Source organism: Mauremys reevesii, linkage group 3 (genome assembly GCF_016161935.1).
Source record: "Mauremys reevesii isolate NIE-2019 linkage group 3, ASM1616193v1, whole genome shotgun sequence".
Lineage (NCBI taxonomy): Eukaryota > Metazoa > Chordata > Testudines > Geoemydidae > Mauremys > Mauremys reevesii.
In genome coordinates, this window is record NC_052625.1 from 165269630 (window position 1) to 165284586 (window position 14957).

Below are 14957 nucleotides of genomic sequence, written 5' to 3' on the forward strand. Positions count from 1 at the left end.
GGGCTGATTCCGATCTTGCTGACACTGATGCAAATATTGACATCAGCGGAATTACTTCTGATTTGCACCAATTTGAGGTTGGAATAAGACCCCTCAAAATGTATATAGCAACCTGCATCTCTATCTTTTTCTATCTGCCCTCAGCCTCCTTTTTGATTTTGGGACAATAAGGTCAAGCATGAGAAAAGGAATAGATGGCACAGGAGTGGTAATAGCAAACAGCCATATACCTGATATACACAGTTTATTAGCATTCTGTCGTAAGTTACATGAAATATCAAGTTATTTTAAGTCTTTATAAGGTACAGTACAGTAGGTACCAGAATTTAACTAAAAATGCACTTGGTATAAAGCAAATTTAGGTTAAAGAAAAATATATTTTAAAAACCACAATTTGTTTTACAGTTATTAATCCTTTTGTCTTTGTGAATTATGCATATGGTTTTCTAACATACTCCAGAGTGGCCTCTCAAATTCAGGTAATAAAAATATAAGGACATGCCTAATGTTACCATTTTTTGGGATGTAACTGGAAAATTATTCATCAGTGAAACTGCTCCCTTCCTATGAACTACACAAGTGCTAATGCACATCCTATAAGAAAAACAGTGTTGTATTTGAAGTACTTACTCTCTGCCTGAAATGTGGTAGTAAACATGCAATTCTGCACAAAGATTAAGGGAAAAATATTGCCCTAAATAACTTCAGCTAAAGGAAACGTTAAATGTAGGTTACTGTCACTAAGACTGAGTCCACTTACCAAGCTTCTGAAGTATAACATCAAATAAAATCCACCATTAATACAGATTTATAGCTAGATAATTGAGAGGTAGAGTGCACATTTTCAAAATTATGACTGCAGAGTTTTGTCCATAATGCTTGTCATTCACAGGAGATATATATTTTTATGGCGCACATTTGAGGATCAAATATTGTTGCTTGTGAAGTAACGAGAAATTGACCATTTCCTTCAACCAGAACAGGCTCTGACCACTAAAGAGGGAAGGTTTGATTCCCCACTTTGTTATACCAGTTTTATGCTGGTTTAATGGCACTGAAGTCAATGGATTTACAGCAGCATAAAACTATGGTGTAACAGAGTGGTAAGTCAGGCACCAAAAATAATATGCTCCATTAAGCTAAAAATTTAGCAAGAAAGATAGTTCTAAAAATGGTACACATGTAATGGAGTTGGGTAATATTGCTGGTGAAATCTTAAGGTCTGAGTTTACAACTTAAGTGGGATTCAATATAGTTGAGGGTGCTCGGTATCCCTGAGGATTGGGCCATTAGTGTTTGTATTTGCTGACACTGTAGCTCTTCAGAAACATCTAGGGAAGAGTATGGGCCTAATTTATTGCATTCATAGGAAACATTACACTTACATTGTCCTACATTTTCAGGTAGTCTGTCACTTGCTAAACATCTGAAAGGAAAACACATATGTGGAACCCCAGGCACATTTGAAGATGAAGAGTACTCAAACATGAAAGTGAAATAAAGTATCAGACTGCTTCTGATAAAGAATAGTATAATGCAGTGAAAACAGCTAAGAAGTACGGTTACCCTGCAGTGAGGGATTTGAAGAATCTGCAGCATCCTACAGGGATCAAGGAAGTCTGCGTTACTATACACTAGCTTGGGTAGGTCCAACGAGAAATGCTCTAGGTTTTCATCTTTCTAAATGTCAATATAAAGGATGAAAATGATCAAACCAAACAGTGACATTGTTTAGATAGTAACAAAGTAAAGTGCAAACTTGTTATCTCCTAGAATTGGTTTCATCCTGTTTGTCCTTTATTTCTTTTAGAAATTTGCTATTAGGTCATTTAAATTATAAGCTGTTTTAAAGTTGAAAATGTTATTCAGTAAATATTTTAGTTTAAAACTATATTGGAATACTGCACTTAATAGTGGATTTTTAAAATTAGGTGCTTCATAACTAATATGATCTGGTTAAGAACTGGATTTGCCCTAAGCTTACCAGCTGTTCCATGCAGACATTGTTCTTTGCCTGGGAAGAATTCTATTGAAGTTAATGGGGTTGCACGAGTGCATAGTCCAGCAGGCATGATCAGAGCCACGCTCAGCAAAAATTACCTGGGTCAGCTTGTCTGCCCAAATAGCTACAATTGTCTCAATTTTTCCTTTATTAGCATCAAGGAATTTTATTACTGGTGCAGGTATTTATCATTCTGTGAAGAAAACTCAATCTGTAACATTTAGTGCAAATTATTGAAAATATCATATCCACATTCTGGTATATTAACTGGAACTGATACTTTTCTATAAACTATCAATACTGTCCAGCTAAAGTACGGGCTCCCATTTTGTCAAACTACAGAAGCACAAGATTTCAAATGACAGAAATGCTAACACACTTGTATGACTGATAAAGGAATGTCAACATCCCAACATGCATTCACAAGTGGAGACTGTGTGCGGGCAAATCCATGTGTGTGCATTAAGGGGTTTGGGGGTCTGTAGCAGGGTGCTGGTGCAAAGGCACCTAATTAGCCCCTGCTCAGCCAGCCCCAATCAGGAGAAATAGATTGGGGCTGGGGAGAAGTCTGGTGCCTGGCCTCTGGAACTGGCTGCACCTGTGGGCCTGCTGGTAGAAGAGCTATAAAGGCTGGCTGGCAGCCAGTGCAAAGGGGGAATGGCCAGGGAAGGGACAGTCTCCAGGCTGAAGGGAGACTCCCTGTAAAAGAGGAGATAGGAAGACCCTGTTTGTTTGTTTGTTTGTAAATAGTATTGCTGGTGGTGGGAACTGTATGTAAATAAAAGCCAGGGGTGCTGCAGCAAGAAAAGCCTCACAGTGCTTTATTGAGGGAGCACAAAGCTCAGCAGGGGGGGTGGCCCAGGAAAGGACCCAGTTACACGTGGGGGCTTGTCCGGGATCCGTGCCATAGACGCAGTGTGGCAGCCTGGGCATGGAGGGCACCCTGCAATGGCTCGCTGAGCAGCAAACTGAACTGCAAAAGACGCTACAGTCTTTCCAGGAGTCCCACCAGGTGGGGCGGCAGGCACTCCTCGTCTGGCAGACCGAGCAACAAAAAGCCCGCCAGGACTTCATCAAAGAGCAGTCGACTGTACAGCAACAGCTCCTGCAGAAATTGGTGAGTCCTGCTGTGGGGGATGGGACCCGAACGCCAGGCCTCAGCCTTTGTAAAATGGCCCCCGCCGATGACCCCGATGCCTTTTGGGCACCTTTGAGCAGGTGGCCCTGGGAGCTGGTTGGGATCATACCACCTGGGCCCTACGGCTGGGCCCTTATCTCACCGGGGAGGCGCAGGCCGCGTACATGGCCCTGACGGAGACGCAAGCCAGGGATTACGATGCAGTAAAGGCAGCACTCTTAGACCGCCTCGGGTTGTCGGCCGAGAAATACCGCCAGAAGCTTCGGGCAGCCCGATGGACAGGGCGTGTGCGACCCCGGGCCTTTGCACATAAGTTAACGGACAGGGCAACCCGGTGGTTGAGGCCCAATGCCCACATGGTGGGCCAGATAATGGACCAGGTGGTCCTTGAACAGTTTCTACAGGGCCTCCCTGACAGCGTGTGGGTTTGGGTGCGGCGGCACCAGCCGGCCACTCTGGAAGCGGCCGTGCAAAGGACTGAGGAGTACGCAGAGGCTGACTTCCCAGTGAGGTAGCATCGAGTCCTGCGAGACCCGGAGAGGGGCAGGAAACCCCGTGAGCATGGTGGGGTGAAGCCGCCGGACAAGCGACGAGAGGAGCCCAAGGGGACCCCTAGCCGCCCGGGGCAGTTCGTGTGTTGGCGGTGTGGTCAGCTGGGACACAAAAGTCGGGACTGCCCGGTGATGGAGTGCGGGGCGGCAGACTTTTGCAGATGGACTAGGGCTGGGGCGGGGAAAGGAGGTGTGGGTTGACCACCATCCCGATGCGGGTAGGCAAAAGGCCCCAGAGGGGTCTGGTGGACACGGCCTCCGCCCGCTCCTTTGTACAGCGGCGCTTGGTGAAGCCGCACTGGCTTATCCCCGGGGGATGGATGTGGGTGGACTGCATCCACGGGGATAGGAAATGTTGTCCTGTGGCCCAGGTACCTCTCGAAGTAGACGGGCGGTTTACCTGGAAGTGGGTGGGGGTAATTGAAGGGTTAGCTACCCCGTGGTCCTAGGGCAGGACTGGCACTTTCCCCTGAGGGGAAAGGCGGCCGGGGGAAGCAATCGAGAACGAGGGGAAAAAGAACCCTGGAAAGGGAGAGCAAGGCCCCAGGGGAGGCTGATTGGGAGCAAGAGAAGGCCCCACAACCTCCGGGGGGAGAATTAGAACAGCCTAGACAACAGAGCCAAGACAGTAAACAGGAGGGAATGACTGAGGAGCCCAGGGAGCTCCCGGAGCAGGACCACCTGGGGGAGGGAGCCCTCGGAGAGGTAGAAGGCGTTCAGCAGAGTGAGGCCCAGCAGCAAAGGGACAGAAGGCCTGGACCAGAGACAGGGGGCCAACTCGGGGCAGAGAGCTCTGAGCCATCACCCCCACTGGAAAGGAAAGAGGAGCCTCTGAGGCGGCCGGCCCAGCCGTGTGAATGGTGTGAGGACCTCTGGGTAAGCGTGGACCTGTGGGGTGCCTCACCCCCTACCCAATGTACCTTTTGTGGGTGGGGAGTGCCAAAGCCCCATGGGGTTGTTTCAGGGGACCCCTTGGCTGGGCAGGGGGCCCAACCTCAGAAGAAAATCCCTTGCCGCGGAAGGCGAGGCCGAGGAAGACCAGGCCTGGCACCAGCTTAAGGGGGGAGGTGTGTAGCAGGGTGCTGGTGCAAAGGCACCTAATTAGCCCCTGCTCAGCCAGCCCCAATCAGGAGAAATAGATTGGGGCTGGGGAGAAGTCTGGTGCCTGGCCTCTGGAACTGGCTGCACCTGTGGGCCTGCTGGTAGAAGAGCTATAAAGGCTGGCTGGCTGGCAGCCAGTGCAAAGGGGGAATGGCCAGGGAAGGGACAGTCTCCAGGCTGAAGGAAGACTCTCTGTAAAAGAGGAGATAGGAAGACCCTGTTTGTTTGTTTGTAAATAGTATTGCTGGTGGTGGGAACTGTATGTAAATAAAAGCCACAGGTGCTGCAGCAAGAAAAGCCTCACAGTGCTTTATTGAGGGAGCACAAAGCTCAGCAGGGGGGGCGGCCCAGGAAAGGACCCGGTTACAGGGTCTGAAAAAGTTTGGGCATCTATTTGAAAATCTGAGGCAGAAAAATTACCTGCCAGTTTCTCCTGTTGACAACATCAAAAGGAATGTGAAATGTGTTATAAAGACAATTGATACATAGCAAATACTGGAAATTCCTCCAAAATACTTCCTTTTTTTCCTCAGTTTTCTACAGAAGTGTTTCCTGGCTCAAAGGAGGGTGAAGGGTGAAAGAAAACTAGAATGAAGACAATTTTACTAATAAAGTTTCTTTACATTATCTGTTGACAGACAAGACTTACTTCTCTCAAATCTCATAGACTGATAAGTAAGGCTTACTTCAATAATATATTCTCTAAAAGACAGAGTCCTAATGGGAATACTATACAAAAATGTTTGGCAAACATATCTACTGTTTGGCAGATATTCAAAATCATACTTGAAGATGTTTGGATCACTTCTTCCTCCAGAGCAAATTTTTGCAGAAAAAAGCAGAACAAAATTACTTACTTTATGTTTAGATTTGCTTTTTTCCCACTGAACCAGAACAATTTTTTAAATACTGCATAACATAAATATATGACAGCTATCTATTTTAAAAAAGAAAAGAAATTGGGCTTATCAAACGCATATGCTTTTTCCCTAGTGTAGATCAATATGATTTAAAACTAAGATGAAAAACTTATTTTTAAATCATTATTTTTAAAACTAAGATGAAAAACTTTGTATTTCAAGTGCACATACATCACATCAAAAACGTTAAGGCTGCAAGATATAGCAAGTTTCATTATAATTCCATTTTACTTGCGCATAACTTCTCAAAAAATTCTCTTCCTGAAGGTCAAAACAACAGACTGGACTTCTACATAGATTGCTTCTGTCGACATGTACAGGCTGAAATTGTGGAAAAGCAGCATCACTTGCCCCATAAAATCAGCCGTGCTGAACACAGTGCCATCCACAGCCTCAGAAACAACTCTGACATCATAATAAAAAAGGCTGACAAAGGAGGTGCTGTCATCATCAATATGAACAAGAGGCTGCTAGGCAGTTCTCTAACTCCACATTCTACATGCCATTATCCTCTGATCCCACTGAGGATTACCAAAAGAAACTACACCATCTACTCAAGAAACTCCCTGAAAAAGTACAGGAACAGATCCGTACAGACACATGCCTAGAACCCCAACCAGGGGTATTCTATTTGCTACTCAAGATCCATAAACCTGGAAATCCTGGAGGCCCCATCATCTCATGCATTGGCACCCTATCAGAAGGATTGTCTGGCTATGTGGACTCTCTCCTTAGACCCTACGCTACCAGCACTCCCAGTAGGGCCGGCTTTAGGTTTTTTGCCACCCCAAGCTCTGAGAATGCAACTGTCCAAGCAAAAAACAAAAGAAAAGCAAAACAAAACAAAAACCTTTACTAAAGAATGCAAAGGTTCATTACTACTACACATATCCTTACAAGCACTGTCCCATGGCAGTGAGTATGAGGTTAACTCTGGCAGATGTGAGAGAATGTTTAGCCAGCCATAGCCATAACAGCTGAAGATGCAGGGATTGACCCATAAGAGATATGGCTATCTTAATTCAATTTAGTTAATTAACTTTTGTGCATAACAACCTTGTTGTTTTCACACAGTGAATCTCCTGTATGACAGCAATAGGGAACACTACTTCATTGGCTATATCCCCCCTTCTGTTTGTGATCATTTTCCATTTTTGCCATGTGGCTTTCACATACAGTCTATCCTCTCAGCTCATACAATGTCAGTTATTATACCCTTATTGAATTTTCCCATACTCCATGAGCAGTCCCATTGATTTTAATGGAACAGCTTGAGTAGTAAGGTAGTACTGAATGTAAGTGGCAAAATCTGGTTAGAGAAAAACATAAGAAGGACATTGCCAAGAGATACAAACATGTATTGACCCAAAACAAAACTGAAGAACACCATAAACATATCTGCCTTAACACAGGACACTGAAATGTAGAATATTTAACAAGCTGACTACAATCTGACAAGAGAGAGGCAGCCCTTTAAGAGATGCGCACCACAGGCTAAAATAGAGCCACAGCTAATTAAGAAGAACCTGTGTACCACGCAACTAAATGTTACATATCAACTAGTATAGCATTTTTCAAAGTTTGGGTTGTGACCCAGTACTGCATTGCGGCATGTAAGGCACTGGGTCCCATCTGGTCAGCACTGTCAACCGAGACGTTAAAAGTCCCCTCGGCGGTGCTGCCCGGCTAAGGCAGGCTAGTGCCTACCTGTTCCGACATTGCACAGCCCTCCGGAAGTGGCCAGCAGTGGGTCCAGCTTCTGGACAGGGGGGCAACGGGGCTCCACATGCTGCCCCCATCCCGAGCACCAGCTCCGCACTCCCATTGGCCGGGGAGAAGGGGAGCATTGCTTGTGTGCCTCTGCCTAGAAGCTGGACCTGCTGCTGGCGGACAGGTGGGAAGCCTGCCTCTGCACCCCAGCTGCACCGCTGACTGGGAGCTGCCGGAAGTAAGTCTACGCCCCAACTCCCTGCCCCAGCCCTGAGCCCCCCCCAAACCCAGAACCTCTTCCTGCACCCCAAACCCCTCATTCCTAGCTCCACCCCAGAGCCTGCACCCAGAGCCCTGCCCGCATCCCGAGCCCCTCCTGCCCCCCAAACCCCTCATCCCCGGCCCCACCCCAGAGCCTACACCGAGCCCTGACCCCCTCCCTCATCCCAATCCCCTACCCCAGCCCTGAGCCCCTCCGCACTCCAAACCCCTCATCCCTGCCCTTCTCCAGAGCCTGCACTCCCAGCCCAGAGCCCTGACCCCCTCCTGCATCCCAACCCCCTGCCCCAGCCCAGAGCCCACTCCCACACCCTGAACCCCTCATCCCCAGCTCTGTTGGGTCGCGAGCATCAACAATTTTCTTCAACTGGGTCCCCAGAAAAAAAGTTTGAAAACCACTGAACTAGCAGATGAAAGCCTGTGCTGTTGCATGGGCATGGCAGTTGGGCCTGGTAATCCACCATTTGTGCTCAGTATCTGATTGATTTTTCCTCAGGGTTCTCCTTGTTTTAGCTCTTTGGATATGTCTACACTGCAATTTGATGCCTGTGACAGCTGATTCAGGCTCCAGCCCAAATGTCTACACCATATTTAAACAGCCTCTTGGTCTGAGTCATCTGGCACAGGCCAGCCGCAGGTGTCTAACTGCAGTGTAGACATACCCTCTGTCGCCAGTGAGGACAGCTTTCTTTCTTGGAATTGCGTGGGGTCAAAGCTTAGAGTGGTACTGCTACGGGTGCCACCATGTACTAGACGTATGGGAACTGTTTTCACTTGTACTCAATTCTGTATGGCTTGGAATCAGATTATTTCAGTAGTTGTAGCAGGTCTTCACATCAGCATGCCTATATACCCTTTCACCGAACACTGTATCAGGAAACACTCACAAAACACCACAGAGATGAACACACAAACCCAACACAAAGCAGTGAGTATTATTGAACAGAAAATCCTATAGAGTGGTGGTAAGGCCATGCCTGTAGGTAGGCTGGGGCTTGTTTCTCCTTGGGCTGTGCTGTAGTGAGCAATGTTGCTGTTTGTACATGTTCCCCTAAGTTAATGCACAGGGCTGCCCCCTGGCTGGAAGCACAACCACCATTTTGTTACCCCACATTGGTGTTACTCCCACCTTCCCTGATCAGCTATCACATTCCAACTTCCTTTGGATGATGAAATTCCATCTGGTCCTCACAGGGCCCAGTGATGATTGAACCAGGCAACATTCTGAGCAAACAGAGCTCTGAGCTATGCGTGTAGCTGTTTCCATCACTTCATAATGACTCAGACATTCTAGACTTCAGAGTGATAGACAGACAGAGGGACAGTCCTGGAAGATTTGTGCAGGCATCAAATGAGTGATATGTGCCGCTGTGAAGGGATGTGTGTGTTTGGGGTTATTGTGTATGGTGACTGTGTTGTTGTATAGATGGTTTAGAAGAACTTTGGGAAAGGGGCGAAGTAATCCACCATGTGTATGGTCTCCCTCATACAAAGTGTCGAACTGTTGCATGCAAATTAGCTGTACAGTAAGGGTGTGATTGGTACTTTTGATAGCACAATGGTCTAAGACTCTGCATGGAATGGATACATGCTTTACTACTGTAGCTACCCACTGCCTGGGTGTAATTCATCAAGTCAAATTGACTGAGAACTTAAAACCCAGCCAATAACAGACCATGAAACCCAATGATGATTCCACCTGGTGATATTTTGAACAAAAAGAGCCCTTAACCTTGCTTACAGCTGTTTTCAACTGTTTCACACTGACTCAACAGTCACTCTAGGCTTCAGACTGACACACAGAGTGACAATTCTGGAATTTATTGTACAGATCAAGTTACTAGGAAAGGAGCAATGTTTGCAGAAAAGAAATATATTAAAATTATGGCATCATTTGAATTCTTAGGTTTTTTATTTAATTTGTTGTTTTGGGAAGCCCTACATTATTATTATTATTTTAAATGCCAGGATATTTTGCAGCAAGTTCCAAGAATGACATTTGTTTTGGGGACTGAGGCAGGGGGAATGCTTCCATCAGCTTTTAACAGTAAATGATAAATCCAGTGCTGTCATCAGATTTGCTATACCTGGCAAAGTGTAGATTAATAATACTTTGATAAAGAAAAAGGTTTCCTATTCCAATAATAACAAAATCAGTGAGCTTGTTGAAAGGAAAAGCCTGGCAAAAGCGACGGGTTACACAGATGCTCCCTAAAGAGTCTCTCCCCAAACAGTTGTATTCACCCATCATAAAAGTAATCTTACATTGAGAGTAACTCCTAGTTTTATTATCCTAAAAATATACATATTCTAGTCTCTCTATTCTATCTAAAACAAACCAAAATTATTTAGCAAAGACAAGAGTACATTCTCTCCCCCGCCTTAATTGAAGCTGAATGCCATTAAGAACGCCCAACAGTACCGCAATGTGTGCCAAACTTGAATTTTTGTAAGCATCGTTTGAGTTTTAAAGGCTACAGTAAGTGATGGGAACACAATTGTCTTGGGAATCTACAAATAACTTTTAAAAAAGCTCATAAATCTGGCTTTCATGCCTTAGTTTTCAACAGCTTCATGAAATATGTCAAAGCTTGAACACAGTAGGTTCTTTTTTCTTCAAATTTCTTAGGCTTGACTTTTTTCAATCTTTTTTGATATGCTTCAGTGAAACAAATAGAAAGGACATTGCTTTTAAAAAAAAATCAGGCATCAGCAAAATTACTTTAAAAAGTTTAGCTTTGTTCTTTTCAGTTATAGTAAGAGAGATTAACATGTACCCATTTAAGTACAACAGCTTAAAATAGTCCCTCAATATTTTTTAACATTGTAAAAACACCTCTGTCTAAGAAATGATGCACTTTAAAACCACAATACATTATCTTATGATGAAACACCAGTAATTGGTATCGATTCACATAATTTTGTAATACAAAGCTCAGAGATCTCATATTAACACTAAAAAAGTCATTATGCACCAATTCTGTAAAATAGTTTATGAAGAAAAAAGCTTTTAATCATGCAACTCTCTTTTCACTTGCACTAAAATGAAACCACTTTGAAAATGGTGTGTACCTTGCCCTAAGTACCAACGGAGGGGCCAGCTAAAATTGGAGCAAATGTGCACTAATAGCAAAGTCTTTAAAGCCATTCCGAAACTAACAGTGCAAAATTGTTGAAGTATATTAGCTGATATATCATTCAACTGGATGTGACCACTGTGGAATAGATCCTTACTGCAACAATGTAACATAGGAAATATAGGACACAATAAGTTACCTGCCTTCCAGGAGCTTCTGATGGCCCTACTACTATGAATATTTCTGGTCCAAGGTTTTTATGACCATCATTTCATGGCAGAAAATTTTATTTGTGGGTAATGCCATCTCTCCCGGTGTGTCCACTTAAACTATTGCGACTGATTAAGGGAGAGAAATCTCACAGGAGATATAGCACACAGGGAGTGTGTGAAGTCATTCAGTCCTGCCCTTGACATAGTAGTGGTTGCAGCTTCAAGCACACACCCTGTCATAGTAAAACATGGTTCTGTTTTAAAAACATTTAGTCGTATGCGTTTTAACTAACGTGTTAAATAGGGTGACCAGACGTCCCGATTTTATCGGGACTGTCCCGATATTTGCTTGTTTGTCCCGCGTCCCGACCAATGTTAGGTCGGGACACGGGACAAACAAGCAAAGGCTCCGGAGCCCGAAGGGCTCGCGCCCTCCCCTGCCCCGACTCCGCCCCCTCCTTCCCCCATTGGATCCTTCCCCAAATCCTCGCCCCCATCCCCGCCCCCTCACTGCCCCATTGTCTCCCTCCCCAAATCCCCGCCTCTTTCCAAGCATGCCATGCCCAGGAGACTCAGGGGAGTGCGGGGCTGGGGTGAGTGTGAGTCTGGCCTGGCCCCGAGCAGGCAGGACTCGGGCGCGGTACCTGAAGGGAGAGTAGGGGGGCGGCCCGTGGGGCTAGGTGGCGGCTGTTCTCCCCACCTGGGCAGGGGACTCGGGAGCAGCCGCTGCTGCAGCTCCCACTGCTGCGGGGGCAGGAAGTGGCCAAGCACGTGGCACTCGGCGGCTGCGGCTTTGGTGCCCGGGCCCGAACCCCCTGAGCCCGAGCCTGCTGCGGGGCAGTGCGCACGCTGCGCCCAGCCCCTGGCCAGTCGCATCTGGGCTGGCTGCCCAGCTGGTGCAATCCCGCAGTGGAGGCATCGGCAGCCCAGTCCCGTTCCCCTGCAGGACCCGAGCGGGATGCTGGGGGCTGGGGCCTGCTGCCCCCACTCCGAGGATTGCACCAGCTGGGCAGCCAGCCCAGACGAGTGGCCTGGGGGTGGGTAGGCGCTGCGCGCGCGCTGGGTCCCCGCAGCAGGCCCGGGCTCGGGGGGTTCGTGGGCGCCAGAGCCGCAGCTGCCGAGCTTGGCCAGCGGCCGCTTCCTCCCCCCGCGGCAGTGGGAGCTGCAGCAGCGGCTGCTCCCGAGTCCTGCTGCCCAGGTGGGGAGAACAGCCGCTGCCTGGCCCCGCAGGCCACCCCGTACTCTCCCTCCAGATACCGCGCCCGAGTCCTGCCTGCTCGGGGCCAGGCTGGACTCACACTCACCCCGGCCCCATGCTCCCCTGAGTCTCCCAGGCCTCCCTCCAGCGCTTGCGGAGGGAGGAGGAATCGGGGGTGGGGGATTTTTTTTTTTGCTCTGACGCCATTTTTCCCCTTCTGCTCCTGCCCCGCCCCCCCGCGTCCCAATATTGGACCTGGGTGATCTGGTCACCCTAGTGTTAAATGACAGTCACTTCAAAAAGGTAGGGATTCCATGATAGCTGCTGTAGCAGCTCTTCCTTCACAGGCAGTTTAAAATGCTCTATCAGTAGTAGATAGAAGTTTATCTATCTACTACTGTTATAACCCTTAGAGTGATTATAAATGAAAAAGTACAGAAGTAGTATTTTCCAGTTTGCTTACTGTGTGCTTTGAGCATACTTTGGGTTGGCCTTTCATTCAGCAAAGGAGAGAAAATCCTGGAAAAATAGACAAGAGAGATTCTAATGCCACAGACATTGGTAGGGAGGCTTAGGGTGAAATCATAGTACCTGAAACGACTTTTACCCCATTTTTAAACTTAATAGATTTCCAGTTGACAGTGTCCCTTTAAAAGATTTGTTTTAACAAAAGAAAACCACATCCCAAAAAATCCACCCCAAAACACAAAACCAAAAAGAAAGGATATGGTCTATGGCCAATGATTTTCTTCTTAAAGCAATCATTTTCAAAGTCTCTGATTTCAGAAACTGCCACCCCCCATCTTGTGGTTTGGTACACAGTTAGCAGTTAACAGAAATCATTTTTGTTTGCCAAGATTACTTCACACTCCTGTGCTTTCTGTTAAAGAGCTGGTGACCTTACAGGAACCTGAAGCAAAGCAAGGGAACTGCGCTCTTCACACTACTTTAACTATCAGTGATAACATCAGATGCTGAAGGGAAAACAGAAGTTTGAAGTGGTCTTGGCAGGTATTTAGAGTAAAAGGAGGAAACAATTTTCAAAATGTTTTCTTTGCAAAAATATTTGTCATTTTAAAATATAACAACTACTGTTTTGGGATCTCAAACATTTTTAGTTTTTTTTTTAAAGTGTTTTCATTCACCTTTAAAAGATACTGGAGCATATTGTGCATTCTGAGACAGTATTATTGATATTACTTATTTTCTGCTTAACTAAGAGTTTCCCTGTAGTTTTAAACAAAAAGTGGAGCAATGTTCATTTAAGTTACATGATGTCTATATTCACCCTTGCAGGATTTGCTGCAGGAAAAAAAAGGCTTGGCTTCTAGATAAGACTATCATTGTGCATGAGTCTAACATATAAGGACACGGAGAAGGCACAGATCAAGATAGTCTATTTACTGTAAATGTATTTTAAGATTTTTCTGTAGATATATTGGAAAAGTTGCTTTGCATTTGAAATAAAGCTGCAAAGCTTTTGCCTTTTTTTTTTTTTATATAAAGGTAAGCTGGTATGATATGGCTAAACATGGAGAACTGAGCAGTCCTTATATGATAGTGTTGGTGGCATTTCAGAGTTGTTGGATGAAGCTTGCGGTGCCAGTTGCTGACTCTTCCCTCTAGGAGTGCTCCTTTCTAGGTTCCTTTCTCATTTCCTTACTTTTCCTTTGGGGTATTTTGTTAATCAGGTGGACTAGGTGTTCTCATATTTTAAGGACTATGCAGGACAGAGAGATCCAAAGTTCATTTTTTACAGCTCCATTGCAGCTAATGCATTTTAGTGAGAGTAGAAAGCCTTTTCAGTAGGTGGTTAATGGCATAAACAAGCAAATGGAGATTAAAGACTGCAGAGGTACCAAGCCAATACTGTACATAAATTATGAACAGCTGGATATTGGAGTCAGGTGAGGGATAAGTAAAGGCAGAAAATACTTTAAAACACAGAAATAAGATGGGGTTTCACGCAAGCCTATTAGAGATGTTTTTCACAGCCAACTGACTGGGTCACTCAGAGAAGAATAGACCTGAAGAACATATAAGTTAACTAAATTCTCATTAGAAGATGTTCCACATATAGTTTCCATTTATTTATTTTAAAATGATGGCTGCGGTCTTTGTCCACCCCAAAATTCCCATTGAGTTCAGTGGGAATTTTGGTGGACATAACAGGAATTCAGAGTCAATATAATACAGACCAAATGAGAAATGGAGGGCAATGTTGACTACTTTACACAGGAAGATACTCAGAATTACTAACATGAGGACAAACCCTGAAGCCATTGTGAATTCTGTATATGTCGGGGAATTATCATTACAAGACGTAGCTGTTCTGTCTTCATATGTAGGCTGAGAGGATCTATATTCAAAAGTCCAGGCTGGTTAGAAGACTGAAAAAAGGCATTTCCTTTTGTAACTAGATAGCACTGAGATAATAGTTCCAGAAGCATGAAAGGAAGTTCTTTTTAAAACTTAACTACTGATGGAAGCAGTGGCCCTTTGGTCACTGCTGTGCACTGTCCAACACCCATGCTCACTTTTGTGCTCCTAGACTTATATTTGCTCTGAGTGCCGCAGAAGCAGCATACTCAGCCTGTGGATTGAGGGAAGGAGAGAGCACTCTGCATAGACCTCTGTGGCTAAGCAAAGTAGTTGTATTGATGGGATTTAAAGAGAGCTCAATAAAGCCCTTCTTACTTGTAGAACACCAGTGTTATACATCAGAGGGGTACCAGGGTTAGTCTGGAGCTGTAAAAGCAGCAAAGAGTC

General features: G+C 45.6%; 1 protein-coding gene across 14 annotated transcripts in view; it reads right to left on the minus strand.

Annotated features, from left to right (window-relative positions):
• MCPH1 (microcephalin 1) overlaps nucleotides 1-14957 on the minus strand; it is a 220104-nt gene that overhangs the window by 15927 nt on the left and 189220 nt on the right. The window contains exons 12-13 of one of the 14 annotated variants that reach the window (XR_005596592.1): nucleotides 12652-12707; nucleotides 11209-11223 (exon numbers count right to left, since the gene is read on the minus strand). The exons of the other annotated variants lie outside the window; for them this stretch is intronic. The gene's annotated coding sequence lies outside the window, so the exon portion shown is untranslated. Of the gene's footprint in view, nucleotides 1-11208; nucleotides 11224-12651; nucleotides 12708-14957 lie in introns of those variants that run through there. 14 annotated transcript variants of the gene reach the window in all.